The sequence below is a fragment of the Zingiber officinale genome, chromosome 5A, assembly GCF_018446385.1.
Source record: "Zingiber officinale cultivar Zhangliang chromosome 5A, Zo_v1.1, whole genome shotgun sequence".
Lineage (NCBI taxonomy): Eukaryota > Viridiplantae > Streptophyta > Magnoliopsida > Zingiberales > Zingiberaceae > Zingiber > Zingiber officinale.
The window spans coordinates 58998360-59008729 of record NC_055994.1 but is presented as its reverse complement, the minus strand read 5'-3'; positions in this window follow the sequence as shown (position 1 = coordinate 59008729).

Genomic DNA, 10370 nt, shown 5'->3' with positions numbered 1-10370 from the left:
GTTAAGTTTAGAAATTTTAAGGTTAATTGTTAAATATAGTTAATTAATTAAGAATTAATTTAAGGTTAATTAAGTTGATTTCTAATTTAATGATTATTAATTGGTTTAAGAATTAATTGTAAATTAATTTTAATTGTTATGGTAAATTTATATAGGTTGATTTTTAGATTAATGATTATTTTTCCTTTAATTAAGGATTAAATTTTACTTTATAATTGTGAGATTGCTTATTTCAATTAAGGTTGATTATTGTTTTAATTGTTGATTAAAGTTTCATAATTAGTTATGGTTTAATTGATTGTGAATTATTAGTTAAGAATTAATTAGTTTCCTAGGAATTAATTAAGTAAATATTTAAGAATTGGTTTTCATTAATTTTGAAAATTTAATTTTGTTTAAGGTTAAATTGCTTTATTTATTGATTAAAGTTAAGATTTCAAGTTACAATTCATTAAGAATTAATTACGTATATAAGTTAAATTTTAATGATTAATTTAATTAAGTTAAACATATTTAGTAATTAATTTAGTTTTCAAATTGGGTTTTATTATAAATTATGAATTACTTAAAAATTATTTTAGTTTAAATTACTTTGAATTTGATTAATTAAATTTTATATTATTGATATTTGATTAATTAAGTTGATTAATATAGTGAATAAATAATTAATTTAGTTACTAAGTTAAGTTAAGTTTTAATTTTAAGGTGATTTAGTTTACTTTTAAATTACACTTGAGTTAATTTAAGTTTAAGTTTTAATTAAGCTTAGTTTAATTGTAATTAAGTTTAGTTTAAATTTAATTTATTTTAGTTTAAATTTAATTTAGTTTAGTTTTAGTTAAGTTTAAATTAAATTTTAATTTAAAGTTTTAACTTGTTTAATTCTGTTGGATTTTTCGAGCCGCGAAAACTGCATTTTCGCGTCGCAGAAACCCCGAATCACCCATGCCACTGGATCTCGTGCGAAGAAACTTTCAAAAATACAAGTACGAGTTTAAAGCTTCAATCTACAGTAGATCTACAAAGGAAGAAAACATTTTTATACCTTTGAAGCGTGCCTTTCGCGTATCCCGCTCGTCCAAAATGCCGGATCTCTAGATCGTCAAGCGTACGATCCTCTAGAAGTATCCACACGGACAACTTAGGTGGAGAAGACCTAAACAAAAGGTGTGCTAGCACCTTGATAGGTCACGGCAAGAAGAGGAGAGGGAGAGAGCAAGAAGAACTCAAGGAAGAAGAAGGAATCAATATGCCTTGAATGAAAAATCAATTTCATTCACCATGATAAGTGGCCGGCCACATCTCCAAGGTGTAACCCCCATTCTCATTAAATGTAGCCATTAAAGAGAATGGAGTTGTAACTCCCATGAGGCAGCACACTTTGATGATATGGCACATCATCATTGGTCCACATCTTGTCATCTCACTAATGATGTGGCAATTAGTCAAGTCAAACTTGACTCTTCCTCTTCCTCTCAAGTCAAGTCAAACTTGACCAAATCTCTTCCATGGTTGATCGAATCCAACCATTTGATTCAAGCCAACTTAATATAATGAATCTAATTCATTTAACTAAATTGAATCAATGAGTCATAATCTAAATTAGACTCATTGAACACATGAATCAACTTGAGTCCAACTCAAGTTAGCCCAATTAGGATTACTCTTAATTCAATTTGATTCATCAAATGAATCTAATCCTCTTGGTTCATCATATGAACCTAATCTCCTTCTAATTGTCCTTAGTGTGTGACCCTATAGGTTCTTGTAACGTTGGCAATGCCCTAAACTCATTTAGGAGCATAAGTAATGAGCGGTATCTAGCAACACATCATTACTATCCAAGTTACAAGAATGTTGAGATCCAACATCACCTTGTGACTACTAATTGTGACTCCTCACAATATATGACAAGTGTCCTTCTATCCCAGACATCTAGATTGGTCAATGTGAGGCATAGACCGTGTCATCCTCTGACCAATCTAAATCTTGAACTCCAAGTAGACTCACTAAATCAAATGAGCTCAATATCCTATATTGACTCATTTGGGCATGGCCATACACTTCGTGGTCTCACTCTATCAAGAATACTGATGTCTCTCCCGTCATATAGGAGGGATAGATCCCATCTACATCACTCACATCCCTCTGCATAATTTGTTATATACCCAGTAATCACCTTTATAGTCCACCCAGTTACGGGTGACGTTTGACGAAACCAAAGTACATAACTTCTTATGTAGGGATCTATGGTGACTTCAGGTCTAAGGACTAGTAGTCATACTAATAGCCACATGAGAAAGTATATAACACTCATATAACGATCCATGATACTTTCTCATGGTGGGTCATTCAGTATACATTCTCTAATGTATACCCATGTGTCAACTTGATATCTCTATATCCATGACTCGTGAGATCAAGTCATCGAGTTGACCTACATGGTAGTCTTATTGCATTAACATTGTCCCTGAATGTTAATACTCGACTAGGAATGATTAAGAGTAGTGTTCCCTATATCATCTCACTATCAGTTCAACTAACCGATTGATATAGGTGAGAATCGTCTACTCAAGGACATTATTATACTTAGTTTATTTGGCACCAATACAAGTAAGTATAATAACCAAAATCCAAATGCCTTTATTTATATAGATAGAATATGATACAACAAGTCCAAAATATATTTATCAAACGATTGGCTTTAGGGCTCTAGCTAACAATCTCCCACTAGCACTAGTGCCAATCAGTGTAGGCTCTAAGTCCAAATGACCTAGTGTGACCATCATGCTTCCTCTGTGCCAAAGCCTTGGTCAAGGGATCTGCGATGTTAGCCTCTGTAGGGACTCTGCAAATCTTCACATCTCCTCTCTCGATGATCTCTCGAATAAGATGGAAGCGCCGTAGTATATGTTTGGTCCGCTGGTGTGAGCGAGGTTCCTTCGCCTGTGCTATAGCTCCATTGTTGTCACAATAGAGCTCAATGGGGTCAGCAATGCTAGGAACCACCCCAAGTTCAGTGATGAACTTGCGGATCCAAACTGCCTCCTTTGCTGCCTCTGATATAGCAATATACTCGGCCTCTGTCGTAGAATCAACTACTGTGTCCTGCTTCAAACTCTACCAGCTCACAGCACCACCATTAATGCAAAATATGAACCGCGACTGCGATCTATAGTCATCCTGGTCGGTCTGGAAGCTAGCATCACTGTAACCCTTTACAGCTAGCTGATCCTCGCCTCCATATATCAAGAAATATTCTTTAGTCCTTCTTAAGTACTTAAGAATATTCTTGACCGCTATCCAGTGACTTTCACCTGGATCTGACTGGTATCTGCTCGTCATGCTCAAAGCATACGAGACATCAGGTCGAGTGCATAGCATGGTGTACATGATCGATCCTATGGCTGAGGCATAAGGGATCTGATCCATGCGGTCTCTCTCCTCTCTAGAAGAGGGACCTTGAGTCTTCGAAAGACTCACGCCATGTGACATCGGCAGAAATCCCTTCTTGGAGTTCTGCATGGCAAACAGAAGGAGTCAATGTATGTACTCCGACTTAGGCCAAGCAATCTCTTAGATCTATCTCTATAGATCTGTATCCCTAGAATGCGGGATGCCTCACCTAAGTCCTTCATTGAGAAGCAACTCCCTAGCCAAGTCTGACTGAAGCATAGGGATGTCCTTCCCAATGAGTAGTATGTCATCCACATACAATATGAGGAAGATAACTATGTCCCCTACAACCTTCTTGTAGACACAAGGCTCATCTTCGTTCTTGATGAAACCAAACTGTTTGATTGCATCATCGAATCGAAGATTCCAGCTCTGAGAAGCTTGCTTTAGTCCATAAATGGACCTATGCAGCTTGCATACTCTACTAGTATGCTGTGGATCTACAAAACCCTCAGGTTGTGTCATGTACACATCCTCGAGCAGGTTTCCATTCAGAAACGCGATTTTGACATCCATCTGTCATATCTCATAGTCATGGTAGGCTGCAATAGCAAGCATGATCCAAATGGACTTAAACATCGCTACTGGAGAAAAGGTTTCATCATAGTCAATACCATGAATCTGCTTGAAACCTTTAGCTACCAAGCGACCCTTATAGATAAGTTCATCCATGTCAGTCTTTCTCTTAAAGACCCACTTACACCCAATGGGTTTTACCCCTTCAGGTGGATCAACCAAAGTCCATACTTGGTTGGTGTACATGGATTCCATTTCGGATCTCATGGCCTCTAACCATTTCTCGGAATCTGGTCTCATCACAACTTTTTGATAGGTGGCAGGCTCATCCTCTATGAGCACAATGTCATCATGGTCAGACAAGAGAAATGAGTATCTCTCAGGCTGACGATGTACCCTATCAGACCTGCGAAGAGGTATGTCTACTTGAACTGGTTGTTGTTCCTCAACTCCTTGTGGAACAACATCATCCACAACACTTTGTGGTTTCAGTTCAATTTCCATCGAGGCATCAGTGCTATTGTTCGCATCTTGAACTTCTTCAAGATCGAACGCGCTCCCACTAGTCTTTCTAGAAACAAAGTCCCTTTCTAGAAAGACCCCAGTCTTTGCCACAACTACCTTATGCTGACTGGAAATGTAGAAGTAATATCCCTTAGTTTCCTTGGGATATCCAATAAAGTAGCACCTGTCAGATTTGGGTCCTAATTTGTCTGAGACTTGACGTCTAACGTAAGCCTCACAACCCCAAATCCTCATGAAAGACACCTGGGCATCTCTCCTAGTCCATATCCTATATGGTGTCTTTATCACGACCTTGGATGGAACTCGGTTGAGTATAAAAGCTGCCGTGTCTAGAGCATAGCCCCAAAGGTATGTCGGAAGATCTGTGTGACTCATCATAGATCGCACCATATCTAATATGGTACGATTCCTCCTTTCGGATACACCATTCCATTGTGGTGTTCCAGGAGGAGTGAGTTGGGATAGGATCCCACACTCTGCTAGATAGTCACGAAACTCATGGCTAAGGTATTCTCCACCTCGATCGGATCGAAGTATCTTAATACTCTTACCAAGTTGGTTCTGTACTTCATTATTGAATTCTTTAAACTTTTCAAAGGATTCAGACTTATGTGTCATCAAGTACACATAACCATATCTACTGAAGTCATTAGTAAATGTGATGAAGTATCTATAACCGCCTCTAGCAGCAACATTGAAAGGGCCACATACATCACTATGTATGAGTCCTAACAAATCAGTTGCTCTCTCGCTGTGCCCACTAAAGGGATTCTTGGTCATCTTGCCTCGTAGACATGACTCGCATATCTCATTTGATTCAAAATCAAATGAGTCCAACAAACCATCCTTATGGAGCTGGGATAAGCGCTTGTCATTTATATGACCTAAGCGACATTGCCAGAGGTAGGTTTGGTTCATGTCATTTGACTTAAACCTCTTGGTATTTACGTTATAGATAGGGCTCTCAAGGTCTAGAATATAGAGTCCATTTATCAGAGGTGCACTACAATAGAACATACCGTTTAAATAGATGGAACAACATTTGTTCTTTATAGTAAACGAGAAACCTTTCTTGTCCAAACAAGAAACTGATATAATGTTCTTAGTTAATGCAGGCACATAACAACAATCGACTAACTCTAGTATAAGCCCAGAGGGCAGAGATAGAAAGTAAGTCCCTACAGCAACAGCAGCAACCCGTGCTCCATTGCCTACTCGTAGGTCCACCTCGTCCTTTGTCAATGCCCTGCTATTTCTCAGCGCCTGCACATCAGTACAAATGTGAGAATCACATCCAGTATCTAATACCCATGATGTAGAAATAGATAGATTGACTTCTATAACATATATACCTGAAGTGGAAGTCTCACTTCGCTTCTTCTTAAGATCCTCCAAGTATACCTTGCAGTTCCTCTTCCAGTGCCCGGTCTGACCGCAGTGGAAGCAGGTAGCATCCTTGGCGACCCCTCCTTTAGGCTTCAGTGCCTTGCCTTTTCCCTTGGCTTGGGACTTTCCCTTGCCTTTGGGCTTGCCCTTGCCCTTATGTTTCTGAACCATCATAACAGTGTTGGGCTTAGCTTTCTTAAGGTTTAGCTCAGCAGTTCTTAACATGCTAAGCAGCTCGGGCAGTGGCTTGTTAATCTCGTTCATATTGTAGTTTAGAACGAATTGACTGTAGCTATCCGGCAAGGATTGCAAGATCAGGTCAGTAGCCAGCTCTTGGCCAAGAGGGAACCCCAACCTTTGTAGGTTCTCTATGTACCCAATCATTTTGAGTACATATGGGCCTACGGGAGCCCCGTCTGACATCTTGCACTGAAACAGTGCCCTTGAGATCTCAAATCTCTCATGCCTCGCTTGTCCTTGATGCAGCTGACGAAGATGTTCAACCATATCGTAAGCGCCCATTAACTCGTGTTGCTTCTGAAGCTCAGAGTTCATAGTCGTTAGCATTAGACAAGATACATCTAATGCATCATCTTGATGCTTCTTGAAAGCATCTCGGTCAGCTCGTGGGGCAGTGGTAGGAGGAGCCTCCGGAATGGGCTGCTCCAGAACGTACAGTTTACGTTCATGGGTGAGAACTATTCTCAGGTTCCTGTACCAGTCCAGGAAGTTTGCTCCGTTGAGCTTGTCCTTCTCGAGGACAAATCACAAGGAGAAGGTGTTCGTATTCGACGTCATGGTAATCTACAACAGAAATAAAAGCAGAAATAAATATCATATTCTTAATCATTTAATTAGGCCTTTAACCAACTGATGCTCCCACTGAATTCTATAATTCATGTGGGACAAGATCCACATCATACTAACCCTTGAGTTAGCTTTGGCTAATACGCCCAAGACTTAGTATGATCGGTAGGTAACGATTACCAATTACATCTCTATGCAACTCTTGTTTATAGAATAAAAAATCCGCATTTATATTAAAACTCGAGTTAGCTTTGGCTAATACGCCCGAGAGTTAATATATATGTGATTTTGACCTAACTTTCCAACCGTTGGAAGAATGCCTATAGTTATACTCGATATAACCGAGTTAACTAGGAATACTCAATCTAATTGAGTTGTACTCACCCATGCGTTGATAGGAGGGACCAAGATTGTCCCTCCGTACCCTACCAAGATAGTATGTGTTGCTCTGCTTTAGCAGATTCAACAACTACATGCGATCGAGGTAGTAGTAGGTATCACGGCACGGTAGGCATTAGAGTTGACGTGATTTAGATCTAATCTAAATGATGATGCGTTTCAAATACTTGATTTAGATCTAATCTAATCGTGGGGTGCATCATGTGCACGATTTAGATCTTATCTAATCGCTAGACACTAATTAACTACTTAATTAAACATGCATCACATACATATAAGCAATTAATTAAATTATTTTGTGATTGTGTCATGGCCCTACTACGATCTTCTCAAGCCAATGAGAAGATCGGATGGTCAACCTAAGGTCAACAGCTTCTCAAGCTTCTTCCTTTGACCACCTTGTGTTGCTCGCGCCCTCCTCGTAACTCCGTCTCGTGTGGACCTTCCACCGCTTCAAAATTACATTACAATTTTGAAACTCAAGTTACATTCGAGTCTAAATCTAATTTACAACCAGAATAAAATGAAGGCACGACGCGCAGGTCGCGAAAAATAAAATAAATAAAAATAAGATAAATACAGCACGCACATCACATAACGGCACGCAAGCCGTATTATGAATTACAACACAATTGTCCAATCGAATTGGGTCTTTGGGCCATGACTATCAAAAAAATAATATATAATTCAAAATTATATATTTTTCATAATTTTTCTGTAATTTTTCATAATTTTACATATTTTATGAGTAAATTTTCCCAGCGGTTCCGATTAGCGATTTCGGGCGCAATCGCGGAGCAAATCCCCTTGCGGGGTTAGGGGCAGTACCCCTACCCGCGATCTAACCATCGCGAGTTGCTCCTAAGCGATGCAAGAGCGCCTTATCCCGCTGTCCCAAAAGATTTTGGGTCGAAACATTACCGTTTTGGAAAATTCTTCTCGGTAGTCGAAGCCTACAAGTGCCGAAACACTTGTGCTTCGCTTCTACGAGAAAAATACCCATAAAATCATAAAAATTAGGAAATTCATAGAATGTTATAATATGCATATTTTTCACAAAAATACTAATTGAAACTAGTACTCGCTTCGCACGTGGCTCTGATACCACTATTGGGTTTTTTGGGCCGCGAAAACCGTATTTTCGCATCGCGGAAACCCCGAATCACCCATGCCACTGGATCTCGTGCGAAGAAAACTTTCGAAAATACGAGTACAAGTTTAAAGCTTCAATCTACAATAGATCTACAAAGGAAGAAAACATTTTTATACCTTTGAAGAGTGCCTTTCGCGTATCCCGCTCGTCCAAAATGCCGGATCTCTAGACCGTTAAGTGTACGGTCCTCTAGAAGTATCCACACGGACAACTTAGGTGGAGAAGACCTAAACAAAAGGTGTGCTAGCACCTTGATAGGTCACAGCAAGAAGAGGAGAGGGAGAGAGCAAGAAGAACTCAAGGAAGAAGAAGGAATCAATATGCCTTGAATGAAAAATCAATTTCATTCACCATGATAAGTGGCCGGCCACATCTCCAAGGTGTAACCCCCATTCTCATTAAATGTAGCCATTAAAGAGAATGGAGTTGTAACTCCCATGAGGTGGCACACTTTGATGATGTGGCACATCATCATTGGTCCACATCTTGCCATCTCACTAATGATGTGGCAATTAGTCAAGTCAAACTTGACTCTTCCTCTTCCTCTCAAGTCAAGTCAAACTTGACCAAATCTCTTTCATGGTTGATCGAATCCAACCATTTGATTCAAGCCAACTTAATATAATGAATCTAATTCATTTAACTAAATTGATTCAATGAGTCATAATCTAAATTAGACTCATTGAACACATGAATCAACTTGAGTCCAACTCAAGTTAGCCCAATTAGAATTACTCTTAATCCAATTTGACTCATCAAATGAATCTAATCCTCTTGGTTCATCATATGAACCTAATCTCCATCTAATTGTCCTTAGTATGTGACCCTATAGGTTCTTGTAACGTTGACAATGCCCTAAACCTATTTAGGAGCATAAGTAATGAGCGGTATCTAGCAACACATCATTACTACCCAAGTTACAAGAATGTTGAGATCCAACATCACCTTATGACTACTAATTGTGACTCCTCACAATATATGACAAGTGTCCTTCTATCCTAGACATCTAGATTGGTCAATGTGAGGCATAAACCGTGTCATCCTCTGACCAATCTAAATCTTGAACTCCAAGTAGACTCACTAAATCAAATGAGCTCAATATCCTATATTGACTCATTTGGGCATGGCCATGCACTTCGTGGTCTCACTCTATCAAGAATACCGATGTCTCTCCCGTCATATAGGAGGGATAGATCCCATCTACATCACTCACATCCCTTTGCATAATTTGTTATATACCCAGTAATCACCTTTATAGTCCACCCAGTTACGGGTGACGTTTGACGAAACCAAAGTACATAACTCCTTATGTAGGGATCTATGGTGACTTCAGGTCTAAGGACTAGTAGTCATACTAATAGCCACATGAGAAAGTATATGACACTCATATAACGATCCATGATACTTTCTCATGGCGGGTCATTCAGTATACATTCTCTAATGTATACCCATGTGTCAACTTGATATCTCTATATCCATGACTCGTGAGATCAAGTCATCGAGTTGACCTACATGCTAGTCTTATTGCATTAACATTGTCCCTGAATGTTAATACTCGACTAGGAATGATTAAGAGTAGTGTTCCCTAAATCATCTCACTATCAGTTTAACTAACCGATTGATATAGGTGAGAACCGTCTACTCAAGGACATTATTATACTTAGTTTATTTGACATCAATACAAGTAAGTATAATAACCAAAATCCAAATGCCTTTATTTATATAGATAGAATATGATACAACAAGTCCAAAACACAATCATGAAACGATTGGCTCTAGGGCTCTAGCTAACAAATTCAACTAAGTTTAAATTAAGTTAATTAGATTTAAATTATTAAGAATTTTGAAAAGGTTGTTCAACCCATGTTAGATTAAAACTTAGCTTTGGATTAATCAAGTAAGCTTCCTAAGGATAAGTTTTCAGTCAATGGTGAGACATATGGTCTTCTTGTGTATTAACGATGGACCAATTTGTGAATACTTTCCACAATAGTCCTATCCAAAAAACTTAATAATAGATTTTGATCAAATTAGCCCATATTTGATTAGGGTAGCTTTGGTCAGATCTACTAAGTCTAGTGCACCAAGTATAATACACAAGATTCAACATAGACATGTCTTTGACAAA